This window comes from Sapajus apella, unplaced genomic scaffold, assembly GCF_009761245.1.
Source record: "Sapajus apella isolate SASKATOON/1434 unplaced genomic scaffold, GSC_monkey_1.0 scaffold1, whole genome shotgun sequence".
Classification (NCBI taxonomy): Eukaryota; Metazoa; Chordata; class Mammalia; order Primates; family Cebidae; genus Sapajus; species Sapajus apella.
This window is the reverse complement of record NW_022436941.1, coordinates 26,498,904-26,523,298: the sequence shown is the minus strand read 5'-3', so window position 1 is coordinate 26,523,298 and position 24,395 is coordinate 26,498,904. Positions and strand designations below refer to the sequence as shown.

Below are 24,395 nucleotides of genomic sequence, written 5' to 3'. Positions count from 1 at the left end.
CAGGAAATACAGAGAACACCACAGAAATACTCCTTGAGAAGAGCAACCCCAAGACACATAATTGCCAGATTTACCAAGGTTAAAATGAAGGAAAAAATGCTAAGGGTAGCCAGAGAGAATGGTCAGGTTACCCACAAAGGGAAGCCCATCAGACTAACAGTGGATCTCTCTGCCAGAAGATCCTACAGAAGATCCTCTCTGCCAGAAGATTCTACCCTACAAGCCAGAAGAGAGTGGGGGCCAATATTCAACATTCTTAAAGAAAAGAATTTTCAACATGGAATTTCATATCCAGCTAAACTAAGCTTCATAAGTGAAGGAGAAATAAAATCCTTTATGGACAAGCAACTGTCGAGAGATTTGTCACCACCAGGCCTGCCTTAGAAGAGCTCCTGAAGGAAGCACTAAACATGGAAAGGAACAACTGGTACCAGCCACTTCAAAAATATACCATTGACACTATGAAGAAACTGCATCAACTACTGGGCAAAATAACCAGCTAACATCATAATGGCAGGATCAAATTCACACATAACAATATTAGCCTTAAATGTAAGTGGGCTAAGTGCCCTAATTAAAAGACACAGACTGGCAAATTGGATAAAGAGTCAAGACCCATTGGTGTGCTGTATTCAGGAGATCCATCTCACATGCAAAGAAACACACATAGGCTCAAACTAAAGGGATAGAGGAATATTTACCAACCGTATGGAAAGCAAAAAAAAAAAAAAAAAAAAAAAAAGCAAGCAGGTGTTGCAATCCTAGTTCTGATAAAACAGACTTTAAACCAACAAAGATCAAAAGAGGCAAAGAAGGACATTACGTAATGGTAAAGGTATCAGTGCAACAAGATGAGCTAACTGTCTTAAATATATATGCCCCCAATGCAGGAGTACCCAGATTCATAAAGCAAGTTCTTAGAGAACTACAAGGAGACTTAGACTTCCACACAATAATAGTGGGAGACTTTAACACCCCACTGTCAATATCAGACAGATTAACGAGACAGAAAATTAACAAGGATATTCAGGACTTAAACTCAGCTCTGGACCAAGCAGATCTAACAGACATCTACAGAACTTTTCACTCCAAATCAATAGAATATACATTCTTTTCAGCACCACATCACACTTATTGTAAAATTGACCACATAATTGAAAGTAAAACACTCCTCAGCAAATGCAGAAGAAAGGACATCATAACAAACAGTCTCTCAGACCACAGTGCAATCAAATTAGAACTCAGGATTAAGAAAATCACTCAAAACCACACAATTGTATGGAAATTGAACAACCTGCTCCTAAAGGACTACTGGATAAATAATGAAATGAAGGAAGAAATAAAGATACTCTTTGAAACCAAGGAGAACAGAGACACAATGTACCAAAATCTCAGGGACACATTTAAAGCAGTATCTAGAGGAAAACTTATACACTAAATGCCCATAAGAGAAGTGAGGAAAGATGTAAAATTGACACCTTAATGTCATGATGAAAAGAACTAGAGAAGCAAGGTCAAACAAATTCAAAAGCTAGTAGAAGACAAGAAATAACTAGGATCAGAGCAGAACTGAAGGAGATTGAGATATGAAAAACCTTTAAAAAAATCAATGAATCCAGGAGCTTGTCTATCTATAATCCAACAAAATAGATAGACCATTAGCCAGATTAATAAAGAAGAGAAGAGAGAAGAATCAAATAGATGCAAACAAAATGATAAAGGCCATTTCACCACCAATTCCATAGAAATGCAAACTACCATCAGAGAATACTATAAATACCTCTATGCAAATAAACCAGAAAATCTAGAAGAAATGGATAAATTCCTGGACACTATGCCCTCCCAAGACTAAACCAAGAAGAAGTCAATTCCCTGAGTAGACCAATAACAAGTTCTGAAATTGAGGCAGCAATTAATAGCCTATCAACCAAAAAAAGTCTAGGACCAGACTGTTTCATAGCCGAGTTCTACCAGGGGTACAAAGAGGAGCTGGTACCATTCCTTCTGAAACTATTCCAAACAATAGAAACAGAGGAAGTCTTCTCTAACTCATTTTATGAGGCCAGCATCATCCTGATTCAAAAACCTGGTAGAGACACAATTAAAGAAAATTTCAAGCCAGTATCGCTGATGAACTTCTATGTGAAAATCCTCAATAAAATACTTGCAAACCAAATCCAACGGCACATAAAAAAGGTTATTCATCATGATTAAGTCAGCTTCATCCTTGGGATGCAAGGCTGGTTCAACATACACAAATCAATCAATGTAAAACAGCACATTAACAGTATCAAAGACAAAACCCCATGATTATCTCAATTGATGCAGAGAAGTCCTTCAATAAAATTAAACAGCCCTTTATGCTAAAAACTCTCAATAAACTAGGTATTGATGGAACATATCTCAAAATAATAAGAGCTATTTATGACAAAACCATAGCCAGTATCATACTGAATGGGCAAAAACTGAAAGCATTCTGTGTGAAAACTCACACAAGACAAGGATGCCTTCTCTCACCACTCCTGTTCAACATACTATTGGAAGTTCTGGCTAGAGCAAGCGGCAAACAGGCAAGAAAAAAAAAAAATAAAGCTTATTCAAATAAGAAAAGAGGAAGTCAAATTGTCTCTGTGTGTAGATGACATGATTGTATATTTAGAAGACCCTATCATATCAGCCTAAAATCTCCCTAAGCTGATAAGCAACTTAAGCAAAGTCCCAGTATACAAAATCCATTTGCAAATATGACAAGAATTCTTATACACCAATAACAGAGAGCCAAATCATGAGTGAACTCCCATTCACAATTGCTGCCATGAGAATTAAAAACCTAGGAATACAACTTAAAGGGATGTGAAGGACCTCTAAAGGAAAACTCCAAACCACTGCTCAAGGAAATAAGACAGAACAGAAACATATGGAAAAACATTCCATGCTCATGGTTAGGAGGAATCAATATCGTGAAAATGGCCATACTACCCAATGTAATCTAAAGATTCAATGCTATCTCTATTAAGCTACCATTGATTTTCTTCACAGAATTGAAAAAAAAAAACACCTTAAATTTCACATGGAACCAAAAAAGAGCCTGCATAATGAATAAAATTCTAAACAACAAACAAACAAAAAAAGCTGGAGGCATCATGCTACCTGATTTCAAAGTGTGCTACAAGGCTACAGTAATCAAAACAGCATGGCAATAAACATATGTGTGCATGTTGCTTTATAATAGAATGATTTATAATCCTTTGAGTATATGCCCAGTAATGGGATTGCTGGGTCAAATGGTATTTCAATTTTAGATCCTTGAGGAATCGCCACACTGTCTTCCAAAATGGTTGAACTAATTTATACTCCCACCAACAGTGTAAAGCATTCCTATTTCTCCACATCCTCTCCAGCATCCGTTGTCTCCTGCCTTTTTAATGATCACCATTCTAACCGGCATGAGGTGGTATCTCAATGTGGTTTTGATTTGCATTTCTCTAATGACCAGTGATGATGAGCTTTTTTCATGTTTGTTGGCTGCATAAATGCCTCCTTTTGAGAAGTGTCTGTTCATATCCTTTGCCCTCTTTTTGATGTTTTTTTTTTTTTTTTTTCTGTAAATTTGTTTAACTTATTTGTAGATTCTGGATATTAACCCTTTGTCAGATGGGTAAATTGCAAAAATTTTATCCCATTCTATAGGTTGCCTCTTCACTCTGATTAGAGTTTCTTTATATATTTGCTAGCCTGACTAACTCAGCTACCTGTTTCTGTGACTTCAGCTATCAGTCCCAAATACATTAATTCCCACATAGTATCTAGAGCTCTTAAACATTTCCTTCTTCTTCTGGGATTAGGTCTTAATCTCCACCTCCCCCCACCTTAGAATATTTCCATTTGCTAGATAAGAGACACCTAAATTCCATGTATCCCAAATTCCTCCAGTAGAAGCTCTTGAAGCCATGATTTCTGTTAGTGACATCATCTTCTCTCACTGTCTCAGCTCTGCATCTCCAAATCCTTCTTATCCTTTATTTCTCTTTCTCATTTTTTTTTTTTTAGCACCAAATCAAGGTCATTCTTTTTCGCTGTGAATTTCTCTCAAATACTCCTTTTTTCTTCCCATGATCACCTTCGTTAGCTTTTATAGATTCTCATAATAGCTCACCAACACTGTGGTGGTGTTGCCTTTACTGGTCTCCTTTTCTTTCTCCCCTGACTCCAGTTCATCCTCCACACAGCCAAAGCAGCCTTCCTGAAATACCCCTCTCATCATGGTTTATGCTTGAGGAATACTCTAGTGCTTCTCTTTTACTATCCAGGGAGTCGAGTAAAATGGTCACAGTCTCAGACTCAGGTGTTTACAAAACTCTAGCCCCACCCTGTGTTTTCAGTTGCACCTTGTATTACTTCTCAACAAAAGTCTTCTCTCTAGCCAAGCTAATTGATTGGCCTGCAAAATCATATTTCTTCTTTCTTATGTTGTGCCTTTTCTTCCATATTTCTCAGACTTAGAATTCCCTACTGTATGTCCCCTAAAATGGAGTTAGTGTCTATTTACAACACTCTTTGTTTTCATAGACTTGTTTCTTTTTTCAACATGTATTTTAATGTGTATCTAAATGGATCATATCTCCGAAGCTGTTATTGATGGAAACTGAAGGAAGTGTCTTTGTGACGAACTCCCTCATGACTAGTTTTTGTTTTGTGGTATATTAGAAAGAACACTGGACTGCCAAGCACCCTCTCACAATAAGTGCTCTCTGAGCATATAGAGAACTTCATTTTATTCATTTTCTTCTCCCCTGAACAGTGTCTCTAGTCAAAATAGGCACCCAGTGCATTTTTGTTGATGAATAAACTGTGCCTTGGACAAAATCTTATCCTTCTGAGATTCAGTCTCCTCATTTGTGAAAGGAAGGATAGAAAATGGTATATCACTGAGGAAATGCCATTATTCTGGTCATTGCACACATGTATTTTCTTTGGCCATGCATGGTTGGCTAACTTTTAATACCCATATCTAGTATGTTACATGATCTTTGCAGAAAGACCTTTAAATTTTCAGTAGATGTGTGTTGACTTGATTTTCAGCATCTTAAGCATTTGTATTATAGATCTTATTTAAGCAAATTTTATCTTCTAGTCCCCCTCTTAAATCATCATAGACTTTTTCTTGTCCATGAAAGAAAGCCAATGAGACAATTTCTAATGCATTGCATCTATCTCGGAATTACCTTCAGGCACATTAAGTTTATTTACGTGCACCTCTTGAGGGCAGTTTTAGGAAAGAAAACATTAGGCTCTTTCTTAAATGATATTCATCTCTCTAGTAATACCCAATACACCAAAGTTGCCCATCCCTTTACATGCTGAGAGGCATGTTGGCACAGAGTAGGCATGTCTTATCACAGAGAATTAAAGTGATAGCAAATTCAGTCAATGAACTAAAAGTCCCATCTCCATCACAAGTGACTTAAATATGTGTAAAGTTTAGAAGAGGCTGTTGTGGCAGTACACTTCAGAACTGAATAACACAGTGGGAACACAGTAGATTGTGACTGGCACTGGGTGCCAGATGTTTTTATGCTAAGTATTGAGTCTCTGCATATTAGTATTACCATGAGCTAAGGGATTAAAACACAAATAAGAATGAATCCAGAATTATGTTGATAAGATAATACATACACATTTCTCTCATACATGGCAGAAAGTCAAGCATATATACAAATCAATTCCTCTACAAATTCAAGATTTCTAACTTAAGCAGGATCCTCAAATTGAACTGAATGTAATTGTGGCAATTTTATCTCCCATTCTTTGCGGTAATCAGTCCAGACTCTCATCCCTTTCCTGTTTCCCTCCATTGCTCACTGTCGGCAGATGATTTTATTTTTAACTTCACAGAGGGAATAGAGGCCACTACAAGGGTGATTCTGTTAAATTCTAATTTTCCCTCCGCTCCATGCTAATGCTGACATCTTTCATTCCTGTTTAAAGGGTTGAGGGTGGTGCCTATTCCAGGTTGGCTACGTGGCTCTGTAGTATATTCATAAAACCATCTGTCTTTAGAACTGTGGATCTCAACTCAGGCTGCACATTAGAATGACCTGGGGTGCTTTTATACGAAGCTGAAACTGATGCCCCACCTTTGGCTAATAGAATCTCTGAGGTGAAGCTCAGGCATATGGTTTTATGAGAAAGCAGGGTTTACAAACGAGTCCTCTGCCTAAAAAATCCACAGGGGTAAGCATCTTGTTTGTGTGTTCAAAACCGTTCCACTTAATATACTGCAGGGCACCTGACTCAGAGTCGATGCTTGATGTGTATTTTTATCTAGCTCTGTCGCCATCTTCCCCTCATCCACTGGCTCCTTATCCTCAGGGGACTTAACATTACTTCTCAACAACAGCTTCTCTCAACTAATGTCTTACCTCTTTTTCCTTCACAGTCTCTCCCAGTCATTATTTCAGTTTTGAAAACTGGCTTCTACTCTCACTGCTCCACTAATACTGCTCTCATCTGAGTTCTCCATGATCACTTTTACTTCTTACCTTTCTTAGCCTTTTGCTTCTCTTGATACACCATTGGTGACTTCTTCTGCCTTTTTTTTTTTTTTTTGAGACAAGGTCTTGCTCTGTTGCCCAGGCTGGAGTGCAGTCGCACAATCATGGCTAACTGCAGCCTCACATTCCTGGGCTCAAGGGGATGTCCCCACCTCAGTCTCCTGAGTAGCTAATTTTTAATTTTTGCCTTTTTAGACTCTCCTGCTTCCTTGTCTTCAGTGTCATCACTAGATTGCTTCCTCCTCATGTCTCCTTTACTATTCCCCCTCCTTTGCTCCTTAAATGTCACGATTCTCTTGAATTTCATTTTCTTTTCTTCTTACTCTTCATCTCCTTTTTAAAGCATTTTCATTGGTTTTTAAGCTTCTTTGAAAATATTGTGAAATCCATGGACCCTTTCTCCAGGAATATAAAATTTGGATGTAAATTCAAAAGTTGGCACCTGATTTCAGTAGGTTTGTGGACTGCTGTTGTTTTCCATGTTTATCAACAGAACAAATGTAAGTAAACCGAAGAAAACTGGAAAAAAATATAGGATGATGGCAAAAGTCCCTGAGGAATGTGGATGTGGGTTTATAAAAAGTCTTGACATTATAATTGTATGAAGATATTATACTTATCAAGTCAAATATAGAAACTTTATATCCAGGATTCCAAAAAAGCTAACTGCTAAAATCTCTATTCAGCTTTCTTTCTCCTAAAATTACAAGATTTCCCTATCAACCCAGATGCATATTACTAAAATATGAAATGTCACATCTAGTTTCTGATCTTATGTGGACTTGTTCTCTAACTTAAATACATTCAATCCTCATTATTCACAGATTCCTTATTTGTGAATTTGCCTACTCACTAAAATTTTTATGCTCCTAAAATCATATTTTTTCAGCGCTTCCTCATTGTTTATAGACAGGTGGAGAGCAGCAAAAAATTTGAGTTGCTTCATGTGCATGTTCCTAACTGAGATCAAACAAGGTTATATTTTGCTTTTTTTTCCAGCTTTTATACTGTAAACAAGTGGTCTTTTCACAGGATAGCTAGTAGCGTAGTTTTTTGCATTTTTGTGTTTTTTTTCTTGGCAATTTTGTGTCTAAACTGGCTCCCAAGCCTAGTGTTCCTCAGGGCTAGAAGGCTATGATATGCCTTGTGCAGAAAATACTTGTGTTGGATAAGCTTTATTCAGGCATGAGTTATTGTGTTATTTTCCTGAGTTTAATGTTAACAAATCAACAATATATATTAAATAAGGAGTGTTTAAGCAGAAACACTCATAATACAAGGTGAGCATTTATCTGTCATGGAAAGTGTTGTTACTGGAGGCTGGTAGGAACCTAACCCTATATTTAGCCTAGAAGTAGTGCTTCAGTGTTCATGAATTCAGCATTCATGGAGACTTTCTAAAATGTAGCTACTGCAAATAATGAGAATCCACTGGATATACAAGCTTGTAAAAGTAGTCTTTATGGCAGGCTAAACTTGACATAAGTAATAATCACAGAAAAATGTTTCTTTTCATATATATATGCTATTATGATTATACTTGAGTGAATTTTACTATATATAAAACACAAATGTAAAAATTAATCTATAACTGCTATAGTAATTTTTAAATTCAAGAAGCATCTGAATAATCATCAAGCCAAATTGTAATTGTAAATGATGATAAGCACAAAGAGGTGAATAGTTTATGCCTTGGTTATTAGAATTGAAATGTTTACTATTTCATTAGTATATACTTAACCTCAAGGGTTTTAACTATTTCTTACCTAGAAACCTAGCAGCTCATTGCTTTGTTTACTGAATGTGAGGGCCCTTTGCTCTGGCAAAACTGGTATGTTTAAGATGTTACAGAACACACACTTTTCAGAAGACATATGTGTGGCCAACAAGTGTATATAAAAAAGCTTAATATCATTGATCATTAGAAAAATGCAAATCAAAACAACAACGAGATACCATTTTATACGAATCAGAATGGCATTATTAATAAGTTTAACAAAAACGGATGGTAGCAAGGTTATGGTGATAATGGAACACTGATTCACTGTTGGTGGGAGTGTAGATTAGTTCGACCATTGTGGAAAGTAGTGTGGCAATTTCTCATAGAGCTAAAAACAGAAATAGCATTTGATCCAGCAATCCCATTACTGAAGATATACCCAAAAGAATATAAATTGTTCTGTCCTAAAGACACATGCACAAGTATGTTCACTGCAGCATATTCACAATGACAAAGACATGGAACCAACCTAAATGCCCATTAATGGTGGACAGGATAAAGAAAATGTGGTACATATACACCATGAAATGCTATGCAGCCATAAAAAAGAATGAGATCATAAATAGCATGGATGGAACTGGAGGCCATTATTCTCAGCAAATTAACACAGGAACAGAAAACCAAATCCCACATGTTCTCACTTGTTAGTGGGAGCTAAATGATGAGAATTCATGGACACAAAGAGGGAAACAACAGACCCTGGGACCTATCTGAGGGTGGAGGGTCAGAGGAGGAAGAAGATCAAAAAGATAACTGTTGGGTACTGGGCTTAGAACCTGGGTGATTAAATAATCTGTATACTAAAACTCATGACACAAGTTTACCTATATAACAAACCTGTATATGTACCCCAAACCTAAAAGTTAAAAAGATGTTACAACAATCGACACATTTAAAGATGACTTTAGTGAGAGTGTTGTTTTCTATATAGACAGAAAATTGTTGCATATACCTTATTTCTTTCCTTACTTCTTGTAGAAATGGTCACACTTTTATCAAGGCTCACTAGTCCTCCACATTAGTAACTACATTTGTGGTTGGTTTCATGAATTACCCTATATTTTAATTTAATTCAATTAATATACTTATTAAATGTATTAAATATATGTTAAGTATATATCTTGTACTTAATTTGATAACCATATCAGTTTTAATGCCAATGAAGAAGAAACATTTGGTGAAACCATTTAAAAAATTTTTTGGAAGCTCTTATTTTCATTCAAATATTAATCTTATTTACTTTATTCTAAATATATAGTGAAATATTATTTGGCCATAAAGGAAATCACTTACTAATTGATACATGCAGTACTACTGATAAACCTTGAAAACACTGTGTTAAGTGAAAGCAACTAGTCCAAAGGATTGCATGGTACATAATTCCATTGTATGACATGCCAATGATAAGGAAATCTATGGAGATAAAGTAAATTAGTGGTTGCCTAGGGATTGGGTGGAAATGTGTAGTGATGCTAATGGGGTAGAGTCTCTTTCAGTGCTAATGAAAATGTTCTAAAATTGTGGCGATGGTTAAAAAATCTTGTGAATGTACTACAAACGAATTGTGTACTTTAAATGAGTGAATAAATTATATATCAATAAAGCTGTTATAAAAAAGATTTAATGAAAATATAAGTCACAGTTTTCTACAGTTTACCTGAACTTGAAGTATAAAGTAAAAAAAAAAAAAATGCTTTCATGAGCTCTTCCGGCAAAATCTATTAGACCCCTGCCTCTAGAAAGAGACAAAATGGCGATAATGGATGGTTTTCTTATAATTAAATGAAATTCACCTATAGCCTCCACATTACTTGGAAAATCGTTCTGTAAATAATTTTTGAAGCTCCTTTTGCACCTTTATGTTAGAAAGTAGGTACAAATTTTCTGTCTGGACCAAAATTTGTCTATAGTTTTTAATGCCTAGAATAAGACTAAGAGATAAATATATCCTAGGGCTCTACCACATCAAATTAAAAGCATTTTTATGAACTAGCCAATTACCTAAACTATCTTTAGGGACAAATGAATATTTGGTTTCTTAAAAAATTATGGTATAGAACTCATGTATTTTATCTAAAAGAATGTTAGCTTTCATCTGGTAAATTTACTTCAATTGGATTTCTCTTTTCTATGGTTTCCAAAGGTTTTTAATTTAACAACTCACTTTTTTTTCAATCAGTGATTTTCTGTTTCTCTCATCAGCCCAACATTGCTACACCAAGAAATGAAAAACAGTTTGGAATTTCAGTAACATGAGAAACAGTGAAAAACAAAGTGAATTATTTTCTCATTTTTTTGTCTGAGAAACATATGTATGATATTCATATTGGGCTAACTAACATAGAAGATAACTGACATTAACATATGGCTCTGCAATGGACAGTTATGGATGCTCAATTGATTTGAATCAGTTATTAACACTTGGGGAAAATGTAGATTGATGGGTGTCAACTGCATAATCCCTGAAACCAATATGTATACCCATGAACATTGTGAAGCATCTCACAGTGTTGTCATTGGACCATGTGAATCTGAGGTTCTTATGTAAAAGGTAAATTTGTGAGCTTCACTCAAGATTTTTAAAGTAAAATCATTATAATGATATCAATAGATACAGAAAAAACACTTGATAAATCTAATACTCATTTATTATAAGATGAGACTACAGCTGGACTTTGGAGAGAAACAGCTTGACTTCAGAGGGACATCTTGACAGTTTAACTTTGGAGAAGAATCTGGCCTGAAGTCTAGAAGAGACAGCTGGACATCAGGGGAAGATTACCTACCTGCCTCCTTCCCTTTTCAGCTGGACTTCAGGGGAAGATTACCTACCTGCCCCATCCCCTTTTCAGCTTCCCTTCCTTCTGAGAGCCACTTTCATTGGCAATAAAATCCCTGGCGTCTGCCATCCTTAAATTTGTTCAAGTGACCTCATTTTTCCTGGATACTGGACAAGAGCTTGGGAGTCATGAGTGTGGATACAAAAGGTTGTCACACTGTCCCTTTGCCCTCACTGGCGGAGGGCAGCCATCTCATGCAAAAAGGCAAAGGGCCCACTAAGCTGTTAACACATAAGCCATCCATAGATGGCAGAGCTAAAATAACGCTGTGACACATGCCCCCTGGGGATTCGAGAGTCACAGGCATCTCTGCCTGGATGCTGCCACAGGGCCTGCACAGAGTTCACTCCTGCTGGTGCCCAAAAGCAGCCAGCTGAATCCCATACTCGCTTACCTATTTGCTCGCTCCCACTTGAGGTTGAGCGTGGTGAGCCGAGTAAATGGGATGTGTTTCTCCCAGTTCTCAAAAGTGCTTGCGCTGGTTCCTGCACTTGTTTGCTCACATGCTCCTTCCCACAAGGAGTTGAGAGTGGTAGGCTGAGTGAACAAGGCACCCCTGTCGTAAGTCTCATGAGGGTGTCAGGGAAATATCCTGCTTCAAAGGTACTGAGACTTCTAATGTACACCTAGCCCCACATGTGCATAGCCTCACCCATTTCAACATCTCACACAAGTGGTATATTACTTACAATTGATGAGTCCACACTGACACATCATTATCTCCCAAAGTCCATAGTTTACATTAGTATTTACTCTTGGTATGTACATTCTATGGGTTTGAACAAATGTGTAATGACAGAAACCCACAATTCAACAGAGTAATTTCACTGCCTTAAAAATCCCTTGTGCTCTAACTATTCATCTGTCCCTCCTGCCAACCCTGAAAATCACTGACCTTTTTGCTGTCTGTATAGTTTTGCCTTTTCCATGTCGCATAGCTAGAATCATGTGGTATGTAGCCTTTGAAGATTGGATTCTTTCATTTAGTAATATGCATTTTAAGTTTCCTCCACTTCCTTTCATGGCTTGATAGCTCATTTCTTTGTAGTACTGAATAATATACAATTGCCTCAATATGCTATAGTTTATTTACCCATTCACTTGCTGAAGGATATCTTTGTTGCTTCCAAGTTGTGGCAATTTTAAATAAAGCTGCTATAAACATCCATGTGCAGGTTTTTGTGTGGACAGAAGTTTTTGATTCCTTTGAGTAAATATCAAGAAGCACAACTGCTATGTAATATAGGAAGACTATGTTTAGTTTTGTAAGAAGCCACTAAATTGTCTTCTGAAGGAACTGTACCATTTTGTATTCCCGCTAGCAATGAATATGAGTTCCTGTTATTCCATTTCTTTGTCAGCATTTGGTATTGTCAGTATTCTGGATTTTAACCACTTCAGTACTTGTGTAGTGGTATGTCACTGTTGTTTTAATTTTCATTTCCCTGATGGTACATGATATGAAGAATCTTTGTAAATGCTTATTTGCCATTTGTATCTTCATTGGTGAAGTGTCTATTCAGATCTTTTGCCCATTTTTTAATTTGGTCATTTTCTTACTGTTGAGTTATAAGTCCTTTGTATGTTTTGGATAACAGGCCTTTATCAGATGAGTCTTTTACAAATGTTTTTTCCAGTCTGTGGTTTCTCTTTTTCTTCTTGTGACAGTGTCATTTTCAGAGCAGAAATTTTTAATCTTAATGAAGTCTATCTTATCGATTATTTCTTTCATGGATCATGGCTTTGGTGTTGTACCTAAAAAGCAATCACCATACTTAACGTGATGAACGATTTCTCCTATGTCATCTCCTACAAGTTTTATACTTTTGTGTTAACATTTACATAGGTGATTCATTTTAAGTTAATTTAAGTAAGGCATATAAAGTCTATGTCTAGATTCCTTTTTTTCATGTGAATATCCAGTTGTCACAGCACCATTTGTTGAAAGTCGATCTTGACTCCATTTTATTGCCTTTGCTCCTTTACTGTATTTGCTTAGCTGAATATATCTATGTGGGTTTTTTTTTTCCTGGGCTTTCTAGCATGTTCCATTGATGTATTTGTCTATTTTTTGCAAATACTTGATTATCTTGATTACTGTAGATTTAAAGTCTTGAAGTTAGGTGCTGTCAGTGTTCCAACTTTGTTTTGGCTGTTGTGGCTTTGTTTTGGCTTTGTTTTGTATTGTGTTGGCTGTTGTGGGTCTTTTGACTCTCCATATAAACTTTAGAATTAGTTTGTTTATATCCACAAAATAACTTAGTAGGATTTTAATTGGACCAAAGTTAATCTTTAAAAATCTATCAAAAATAATCAGAAAATAAAAATAATTGGGTTGGTATCTACAGATAAACTATCTGTCAAGCATCAGCAAACTTTTTCTGTGAGGGCCAAACAGTAAAAATTTTAGGTTTCATGGGTCACAAATTTTCTTTGTTGCATATTATTCTATATTTCTTAAGCAATCACTTAAAATATACAAATTTTTAGTCCAAAGACCATTAAAAAAAAAGCAGCAGGTTGGATTAGATCTACAGGTCATAGTTTGCTACTCTTTGGACTGTGTAGTTAGAAAAACTGGCCTTGTAAAACAAAATTCTAAATGCTAATGTTGCAAGCCAAATATATAAAATATCTTAGGATTGCTTCTTGGTTTAACAAATAATACATTGGAAATGTGTATTTGAAACTACTAATCAAAATGCTATTGCCAATCGGTATGTTAATAACCACCTCCCTCGACACCCTCAAGATAGCAATGCTGGAAAAATATTTTAAAATACATATTTAAAGTATCTAAATGCTACTTTACCATGGTAATGGGCTGGAGAGAGGAAAAACACTAACCCAGGAAGGTAAAAGTCAAATTTTATGAAATAGAGCCAGTAAACTCAATAAACAAGTGAATTATCTGAAGAAATACAAATATTAAAGCAATCTTTCAAAAAAGATTTGTAAAATAGGTATTTAAAAAATCCTAAAAGGGATATGGAAATAAGTTTTAAAAAAGAAAAATTATGAAATGCAAACAGATAAATGAGACTCAATAACAGGATTAGCAGAAAAAGAGCCAATTAGAAATCCTGGCATTGAAAATTATGGTCATTTTAAAATTAACAAGTGAACATAGCTAAAGAGATAATGAATAGCAAGACCTAGAACAAAACATTGAGAGCTTAAAAAAAGCGAGAGTTAAGTTAAAGACCTGGATCAGAAGAGAGGTTGAGAAGTTCCAACATATTCCTGATATATGTTCAAATAAGAAAAGTAACAATGGAAAAGAGACAGGATTTGAAGAATTAATGGGAATTTCGTCTGAGCTGAAGTAAGACAAATTCTCATACAGTGATCCAAGTAATAAAAATGCTAGTAAAAATAAATTCAACTCTGTATGCATTATAATATCATCACTACTCTATATGACACCTTTATGTGAAGTAGAACACAGCGCCCTCTGGCAGATGCTGTTCTTTAATTTTATGATTTGAGTGAGTGGCCCATGGCCTGGTTTTCAGCCCTCACTTGCCTTCTTAGCTGTATTTGTTTGTAAAGGGCAAGAATTACACAAGTGCACATGGTTTGGCCCTAGGTGCAATATGACAGAATCTAACTATGTATGAATTGTTTTAAAGATTTCCTACAAAGTAGCAATAATTAAACTGACTGTAGATGTTTTCATTACTGACAATATATGCTAGGAGGTAACAGAATAAAATTTTTAAATTCTGGGGAAAATACTCAACCTGAGATGATACAAAACGAAGTTATTATTCAAAAGAGAAAATGAAACTAAGTTTTGGACAAAGACTAATAGAATCTACCTCTTACAGATTCTTGCAGAGACAACTACAAAAGGATGGACTCCAGCAAGAGGAAAAGTGAATCTAAGGAATGGAGTGGGATATAAGCAATAGTGGTGAGTAGAAATAGTAGTAAAATTAGAACATTTAGTTCTAATATAAATCAGTGATTTTATTGGAAAAAAAAAAAAAGTTAGGTCAGCTGAATTTATTTCCGCTAAACTCTCTGCCTGTGGTTTCAACTATTTTCAGTTTAGTGATTCATTCTTATTTAAGTATTACCTGTTTCTCTCACTAGCCCACCATTACGACACTAAGAAAACATAATAGGTACTCAAAAAATATTTCTCCAGTGAATAAATGTATTTTCATTTGAATTTTAAGAACAGTTTTTGATGAGAGATAGCATTTCCTTGAGATTAAGTATCTGAAAATATGCTATAGTTTTAGCTCTACTTTAATCAGTCTTTGTTCTGGAACAAAATACTATAGCTTCTTTAGATTCTGCTTTCTCACTGAAATTGAGGATGATAATATATACCTTATTAATTCCTCAAGAAGTTGAGGTTAAAAAAAGGTAAAGTGCATGACTGAATAATATGTTTGAGATTTATTTTTTCATCTATTTATATGCCTCATTGTCTAGTGGCCAGATAAACATTTAATGCTTCACTGAAAGTATATCCAAATCAGGATGCAAAAGTAGCTTGCAAGGTCTCCTATATTTCCTTTCAGAAAATTAAGCAAGGATTAAAAAGAAGAGTAAATGAGGGAGACCAGAGAAATTCTAAGAACCTAGGCAAGGGTCCTCTCAGCAGGAAGCTGTAAGACCATGGTAAACAATATTTGCATGGTATCCTTAGGCACACTGTACCAAAGGCAGCCTCAAAAATATTTTTTTATATGATTGTTGCCTAGAACTGCCATACCAGAATGAGCTACATGGACGGGGAATGGATATCAAAACATGGAACCAAGTATTTGAGGGCCTTCCCCCAAACACTTTAGGGCTACATTTGATTCTGAGACCATGAATGGAGTCTTTAGGGGATTGAGATGTGAATGACAATGCTCAAGAATGGCAAACTGGATTTTTCATCTATCTCAGTGTGCAAATAAGTTGATTTGAAAATCTGTGAACTGTACTGTATTATCGGATGGGAATGTCAATTCTTCCTGAATTAAGATGTGAGTTTGGCACAATTCCAGTCCAGAGAATTGTATCCTTTGTTTGTTTTTACAATAAGACAGTTATAAAAAAGAAGCTGAATGATACATTAATGTTAAAAGTCAGACTTTTGGTGAAAAGTGGTCTTGGTCTCAAAATAGGCATTCACTTGGTACTTCCTAATAAGTCAATTGTTGAAAAAGTCCAGGTTCCATTTATGTTCTGTTATCTTTTCACCTGGAGTTTTTGATTATTGAAACTGGTGGTATGGCTACTTGCTGATAGTGAGCTGCCACAAAATGTATGTGTTTGGATTTAAATGTTTAATCTTAGGGCAGCAGATGAATTCCAGCTCTTGTAATCTCTACTGAGGTCTCTTCTGCTTTCATGCTGTCCATCGTTCTGACTAGTAACAGTCTTCCATTCATTGATTTTCTACAAGACAAAATGTAAACTTAATAAATATTTTTTGCTTTTTTGCACTACATATTTAAAAGAAGTTATATAATTTAGGTCAAGAGTTAAAGAAATATCAATACCTGGACACAAGTGTACATTAATTGATAGCATCCATGTTTGACACTAACAGATTTGAAGGTCTGCATAGAGAAGTATCCCATAATTAATTAGTCTACTGGAATGAAAAAATTTCCAAAGACATACAGTGAGGATTCTGGTTCTTTGCAGTTTCAGAAAAACTTGTTTGGAGAAAAATCTTTTGGAAATGCATATTTTCCTTTTCAAAGTCATCTTGAACTGCTTTGAAATTATGAGCAAGAAGAAGACTCATATCTGTTTTTCTTTAGTCACATTTTAAAACATTTTAGTAAAATATATAAATAATAGATGATGATCATTTTCACATCTAATAAAATTAATGGTTTTGACATTAAGACAGGAGTCTTGTTGGGCATACAAAGCAGCCAATGTAGTTAGGGAAGTATATTTTTCAGAGTCCAGTTAGGTAATAGAAACCCCAGCAATTGTTTTAACAAGAGAATTTAATACAAATAAGTGTCAGCCAGGAATTGAAAACCTGAAAAAAGAGAACACTACATTTTTCACAGAGATTCTCTAATGTTGGGGAATAAAAGGGAGAGGCTAGGGTTATTAAAGTTTAGAAGCTTTGATGAAGGACTCAGTGAGCTAAGACAAACTTCCGAGAAAGCGTGTTGCTGAGTTGTGATGCTGCCTCAGGAATGCCACGAAATGCTGTGTGCTAGGACCCACACCTTTGAGTAGGGGGCACCAGTTGGCATTACCTGACATCTGTGAGGGGGCAGAACAATGTTGGTTCTATGGTTGTTGAACAAAATGCAAACTAGAATCAGTTGTACTATTGGAACAACTAGCAACTATCAGGGTAAAGCACTGCTCAGTTATGCTGAGAATAGGAAACAAATCAGGAACAGGAAACAGCCTAGCAGGAAAGTATCCTTTCTTCATCTTCTATTCTTCTAATATCTCTCTTTGCTGTCCCCTTTTGGTAGCCTAATAATAATTTAGCTGACAACAGAACTGTGGTTTCCAGAGTCCCAGCCCCATAGGTGAAATAAGGAAGAATGGTTTGAATCTAAGAGACAATAGCTTAACAATGAATATGGGGAAAAACAAAATAAAACTTACTTGTTTTTCTTGCCTTCTCTATGATTATTTCATCAGAAACATGTTCAATACTTTCAGCTTTCCATATTTTAGATAAAAGTAACCATTTTTTATAAAATACTTTTTTTCTTACTGAATTATGGAGTGTGAAAAGAGAGTAGTTGAATAAAGGTTGATAGCTAAACATATGCATGTATTTTCTACAAGTCTTTTAAGATAGCCTAAAATATATTTTTATATTCTAAATCTTATGTAATAAAAAATAATTCATGACAGGAATAATTAAGGAAGATAGCATGGATTTGCTTCATGTAGAAGAACACTGTAGAAAAGGCACAGCACAAAAGAAAGCAGAATCCCATCAGAGATGTGGGTGTGATCTCCAGGGAGCTCCAAGCTCAAAGTAAATGAATTTAAGGCAGGCATAGTTTCTGGAACATTGGGTTCAGTAGTAGTGTAATTGTTTTCTGAGCCTGAGAACCAGTCAGCCTCCCTTTTCTTCTCCAATTGTGCTGAGCCATGGAATGTTACAATTTACTGTCATGATAAAGTAATGAGTGTAGGCTTTGAGGCCTGATTAGTTAGTTCTTTAGAAAGCTGTGACCAGGTGTCTGTTCATGACTTTTGCCCATTTTTAATGGGGTAGTTGTTTTTTGCTTGTTCAATTGTTTGAGTTCCTTTTAGATTCTAGATATTAAAACTTTCTAGATTTTGGACAGTAAAACAGTGATATGGAGTACGAAGAGGACCAGACAAGCAACTATTGACTGAGAAAATCTATCCCTATAAGGAAGAGTCACCAAATTCAACAAATAGACTTTCTACCTGAAAATGTCATTTGACTACAAAGTATTTTAAAAGCTTTAATTGATATTGAAGAAAGGATATAATATCTATAAAAAGTAAGGCATTATGTGAAGAAGATAGGTAACTTTGTAATTTAAATACAGTGGTACAAATTTAAAGATCTCATTAATTAGCTTAATGGCAAAATAGACACCACTGATGAGTAGCAAGTCAAAGGTTTCTCCAGTATGGAGAAAAAAACAGATATTTAAAATGACAGAAAGTTTATATTATATAGAAGAAGCATCAAGAATGTACAGTGTATCTATTTTCTAAGCATTCCAAGCACATAGAACAGAAAAGGTGGAAGAGAAGAAATAATCACAGCAGTTATTATAAAATATTTTCAGAGTGAAATATAACACCAATTAAAAGTAACCAGTGGATTAAGTAACAAAAGACACATATGTTTGTTTATTGTGTTCAATGACATATCTCTACCACACAGAACACTGCTTGATACATAGTAGGTGCTCAATAAATATTTATCAAAGGAATGAATTAGTCTAAACATAAAAAGGCAAATTTTGAGAACACTAATGATAAAGAAAAAAATCTAAGTTAATCTACAAAGAAAAAAAAAGAAATGGAAATAAAAATTTTGTAAGACTTACCAAAAAGAGATTCTAAGTGGGACAAAATTTCAGATTCTGAAGGAATTGATTTTGAGCCTAAATTCTTATAGCCAGTTACATTAGCATTTAAGTACGAATGTAGAATAAGAATTTACAAACATGCTAAAACTCAGAAAGATAATCATTCACATATTCTGTAAAATGAATATTTAAGCTTGTCACGAAACAAAATGAATTGAAGAGGGACATAGATTGGTGAGCAAATAAATCAATGAAGCATGTAGTGAAGTTCATACAATTGTGGTTTATTGAAAACAAAGAGCTATTTGGGACTAAAATCCCCAAAGAGCTCACCAGAAGAAATAGTGAGTCAGGGGTTAGAGGAAGAGCAGAATGGGGAATAGCAGGTTGAAAGAAAAGAAAGCATTCCTGTTTTCTTCAATAGGTTAGTATACAAATATATTAATTTTAAAAAATGTGTTTGAACCTAAAGGAAATCTTAGATTAAATGTTCTTAAAATGCAGAGTACATAGACTCCTTTTATTTTTTTTAAATATTGAATCACATGATATGAGCATTTTTAGCATTGATAGATACTGGCAAATTCTCTGCAGTGAAGTATATCAATTTATGTTCTAACAACAGCTTTTTCAACTATTCATTCCCTATACCTTCACAACACTTGATATAATTAAGCTGTCTTCCCTCAGCTACCATATTATGCATATGATTTTGCAACTTGCTATTTATTTTAACAATGTGTAGTAACCATTACTTGAGGTGAGTAAATGAAAGATCCAACTCATTTTTTAAACAGGTGCATAATGTTTTATGGTAGCTGTATTTATTCTGATTATGCCAATTTTATTGCTGGCACTATTGTTTATAATAAAAGTTATTAAATATTATGTAAAGAAACATTGGCGGGTCAAATAACAAATGAGTATCTAATTTGTGCATACTGCTCTTTGATTTCTTTCATATAGTGAATTAAATAACAAAAGACACATACTTCCGTGTCTTTTGATTAAGCTATTTATTTTTTTGACCACTCAGTCAAAAACACTGCTTTAATTCATTCATAATTCTTATTACTGTCTGAAAAGTTTTATTCATTTACGTTTTTCTAGTATCTCACTTTGTTCACTTTTAGAATGTATACTCTTTTAGGCAGGGAACTTGACCAACTTTCTTTATGCCTGATATTTATAGTAGTTAATAAGCAAATACAAGAATGAAGGAATGAGTGAATGCCAGTGTCTTCCTACCTACTTACTTTTGTTTTTGCTGTTCCCTCTACCAAAAATGTAACCTGTCAAGTTGTATTTATTCTTCAACACCTAGTTCCAATTCCTTTTTATTAATAAACTATCCCTAGATCCACTTGCCCAAATAAGTGGCTTTCTCCATTACTCATGCCTTACAAGTACCCTATACTGTTGTACTCTTACTCTTACCTCATTCTGACTTCCACCTTAAAAACATCAGTAGTTGCCCAAACATCAGTAGTTGCCCAAACAATTTGTTTTCTCAGTAGATTATAGATTCCTTGAAGACAGAGCCTATGTCTGTTCATTTTTCTGTCCTCCAGAGCACCATCATTGTGCCTTACACTTGACAGAATGTTGTTTAACTGAATTGAGTAATTACTGTAAGTACCTTAATACTTTTTGTAGCAGGCTTAGTGGAAAAGTAATATAATTTGAAATCAGAAAAAAAGTATGAAACCTAGTTCTTTCAGTCTTAGCTGTGTGATATTATTTTTCAATTAAGCCCATGTACCCTTTCCTCACCTGTAAAGAAGGATTATAATTCCTAAATAGCAAGGTTGAAGTGAAGAGTAAACATGAAACATACATGTGAAGTAAACATGAAGAGTCTATATAATGCATAGTTGTTGGAACACAGTAGGTAAATATTTGTTGATTTACTTCTTTGTTCAGTAAACATTTGATGGCCTACCGTGTGCCAGACAATGATTGATGGTGTTGATGATGATAATAATGAAGAAGAAAGAGATGATGATGAAGTCACAAGCTTCAATTGAATTCCCATTAATGAATGCTTGTAATTTTGGGGAATGGTGAAAAACAATGACATAGATTCTCACTTAAGTAATTTGGTGTTCAGGTATGTACTATTGAGCAACAATAAAATTTCAGTCTTGAGATGTCATTTTATTAGATCAAATTCTCTTTCAATTGAAAAATTAGTAAATATAGAATCCCTTTTTAATTGTAAGTCTCAAAATAAAAGTGAAGAACATCTCATTTACTTTTGAGGTTCTGTTATATGAAGTAAACAATAGATTTATGTAACATTAGCATGTAGAGTAGAAAAGAAAGTCTTGAATATTAAATCTGTGAATATAATAAAAGTAAACTAAGATTAGGAACCGCATTTCAAATTTAAAAATGTTCTCAACCAAACAAATTTTAAAAGCAGACAGCTCAAATGTATAACCTTAACCATCTATCTAGTTTTTTGAAATAAAATACAGTTTTATTATGGTGTATTCTGCTTCTGGGGAAAATACAGTAATGTCAGTAATTGGGAAAAGTTGGAAAATTTTTATTAATCAAAACACAGACTAAAATTATGCCCCAAATTGCATTTGCAGTAATTTTCTTTATGCTTCTCCATTTCTAGCATGTAAGATGAGCTTTCTCAGCCCCTTTCTTGGAAAGTATATATTAATGATTTTCAGATTATGACTTCTTCATTATTTTATTAGAAGTTGAGAGAGTTCAGAATGTTGTCAATCACATACATGATTTTTTAATAGTGACTTTTGGATTCTTATGATTTCAGGTTTGTATCATGTTTTTCTTTTATTACACATAAAATTTGTCATTTATGTTTTCTCTTTACAAGTGCTTTGCTTTCAAAAATAAAAGAATAATAGCAATAAATTATTACCTTTATGGCATATCATCTAATGCTCCTGCTATTTAAAAACCATTAGATTATTTCTGAATATAGCATTAAAATAATTCAAAGAGAAATTAACTTAATTTGCTTATTTAAATAATTGCATTGATTAATTAATTAGGTTAAATTAGATGATGGAAACTAAAGCTATAAAATGTATGCTTGTACTAAAAATTAAAATAAATTTGATTCTTTTTCAAAACTTTAGGCAAAGATATTTTTCCTTATATTACATAGTGCTTAATTTCGTAGAGTCATATGATAATGATTTTTAATTTTAATTTCTGGAAAATGTGTCTATCATCCATCTCCTGAATTACTAGCTTGTTCTCTTTTATTATCTAGTAAGATCTCTGCTATCTTTTTTTTTTTAAACATTTTCTTTTTTGCTCTTACATCCAGAAGCTCTCAGTTTTTAACACAGTATTCAGATACAACAATTATATCTCTCCTGGCCTGGTTATTTTCTCCTTATTCCTAGAAGACTCTTACTTTTATCTTTATATTAAGTATCATGTATGTTCTTGTTTTTCATATGTAAGTTCCCTAAATTATTTTAAATGTTTGAAAATTCTAAAAGTTTTTTCTTAAAAATTCTATTTGTTAGCTATTTGATTTATTTTCTGTTTGATTTAAGAGATATCAGAGTACCAGGTTCATACATGTATATATGTATTTGCTTTGTTTAAAAATTAGATATAAATATTAATATGTATTTAAAATATATGTGTATTACAGATGTATAACATTTCAAATACATATTAAAACTTACATATAATATTTAAAAGAAAACAAAAGTAACATTATTTTGTTCAGGTTTAATTATTGGGAAAAGTCTAATTACTGTTGTGGTACTGATAAGAAAAACAAGCAATTGAACCTTTGAAACCATGGCAATCTGGTGAAAATGGGATAAAGAGAAATAAGACTCCATTTTAGAGCCAAAAACGAGGGTTTGGAAGGAGAGGCTGAAAGAGAAACAAACCCTGGAAATGGACTTGAGCCTTCACTAGATGCATTGTCCCAGCTGGAACACACCTAACAGAAGGCTTTCTTTTTTGGCTTGGGTTGAATGCCAGGTCTGTTAGATAAATACTATAGACTGTTATAACAAATATACCTAAAGCTGAAAAATGGCTCAAACACACAATAGAAGTTAAGGAGTTTGACCCACAACTAAGATATTGTATTATTTCTTTCAAGATTAGTAATTAATTTTGTCCTTTAAGTGTCTTTATTTATAATACAGGATTATAAAGCATAATTTTAGAGCTAAAGCAGGATTCTTCATTTCTGAGATAATTGACAATGATAGACCGAAAGTGTAGTGATATTCTTATTTTAAAGTTGCCTGGGAAAATAGGTTTGTTCTTTAAGTGTCTTTAAATGATGGTAGATGATATTGTGATAATTTATGCTGATAGTGGTAACCATGGCTACATTTATTCATCCTTCTAAGATTTTTCTAACCCAAGTGTAAATTAAGTTTGCCAGTTACAGTTTAAAAACTGTGACAGCCAATTAAGGGAAAATTTAGGCTGTGCTGGATGGCTGAATTTTATGTAATTAGGTAAGGTAAATTCTCCAGAACCATGTCCATCACTAGATGATTTAATCACTTTTATCCTTTTCTTCAATTTCTATCTTCCCATAAATTGCCTTGTTTTTTTTCTGTTAAAACCTTCCACTTGGCATTAGGCTGTTACAGGTAGGCAGACCTGTGAGATAATTGGATTGGAGGCTATTAGCATCTGACTTGGCAAAAATTGGTTTAAATGAATTGAATTTAAAGTATCGAATTCATTTTAAAAATATACTTTTAATATACTGATTTATTTATTTATTTGTACTTTTGAGACTAGTATTGATGTTCTCAAGATAACTAATATAGCAAAAATTATGGGAATCTCAGTGTCCCTATCCCACTGTTTGGGCCTGAGAATCTGTGACTTGGTTTCACTTTTATTGTTTCAAGTTAAAATGGAATGTGGCACACAGTAGTAAATTATTCAGGCAAGAGGCTTCATTGAATAGAGGACTAATGGTCTCATCTGAATTAGAAATAGGAACAGAACAGGTCATGAGTCCTATTGACTCCACAGTTTATTACATTAAATTTAATTCTAAATTAGTGTTATAAAATGTATAAAAATTAATGGTCTATCTTAAATCATACAATACTTTCTTCTCTACCTTTCTAAATTATAAAAAATAACATTAAAAAGTAAAAACTAAATAGCCATTGGTAACCATCAGTAATATTTTCAGATTTACATATTGCTTTCCAGTCTGTCC

At 34.2% G+C, this 24,395-nt stretch overlaps 1 long non-coding RNA gene across 1 annotated transcript in view; it reads left to right on the top strand.

Annotated features, from left to right (window-relative positions):
• Positions 1 to 21,974, top strand: part of LOC116548910 — a 167,994-nt gene extending 146,020 nt beyond the window's left edge. Inside the window, exon 3 of the long non-coding RNA XR_004267616.1 lies at positions 15,005 to 21,974. This is a non-coding gene — a long non-coding RNA (uncharacterized LOC116548910). The remainder of the gene's footprint in view (positions 1 to 15,004) is intronic.
• The last annotated feature ends 2,421 nt before the right edge of the window (positions 21,975 to 24,395 follow it).